Below are 805 nucleotides of genomic sequence, written 5' to 3' on the forward strand. Positions count from 1 at the left end.
AGCCCAACGATAAGAAGTGACATTTAATAGAATTATTATTATAAGCATATCTTATTAAGATGAATGAGATTCATGGGTTATCTGAGCTTCTGGACACCTGCTGGGCAATTGCAAAAAAAATATGTTTAAACAAATAAGCCACCAGAAGCCTTTCAACTAAGTTAATCCCCCTCAATTAGACAGGAGCTTAATAGAAAAGATTACTCTTTACAGAATTATCAGCATTTGAAAACTAAACTCAATTTGTCACATGAAAGAGATTAGAGTCAAAGCTGAACATGGGACAAAGTTGTAACAATCAAGAGGTCCTTTTTGAACCTGATCTAGTAATCCTGGGGGGTACATGAAATGCTCACCTTCTGAATGATGGATAGGTGGAAGGGTATGAGATAAAGCCAGGAAAGAAAACATCAATTACAGAACATTTGTGCTGTGGTACAGAGAATTCATTCACGTTTTATCTGAACGTTTTCTGAATAAAATAATGGAATTGGAAAGGTCCAACTCTGTAAAGCTAAAAGAACAACATAGTCCTTTCACCTGATAATGAGAGGAAGAGGGGTTGTTTCCTCACATGCTACCCAACTTGTAGCACCTGTACTTCACTTTCCAATCATTAAAACTATTTCGTATCTGGTTTCATAAGACATGAAGGGATAATGAAAATGGTCTCTTTCATCATCATCATCACCATCATCACCACTACCACCATCATAATCATTTATACTCAGTCCCATAGAGGTAGGAGCCTCAAGATCAATCAGAAAGTCTAGAACTACAGCTCAGTTGCTCAAGTGCTTGCCTA

This window comes from Rattus rattus, chromosome X, assembly GCF_011064425.1.
Source record: "Rattus rattus isolate New Zealand chromosome X, Rrattus_CSIRO_v1, whole genome shotgun sequence".
NCBI classification, from domain to species: Eukaryota; Metazoa; Chordata; class Mammalia; order Rodentia; family Muridae; genus Rattus; species Rattus rattus.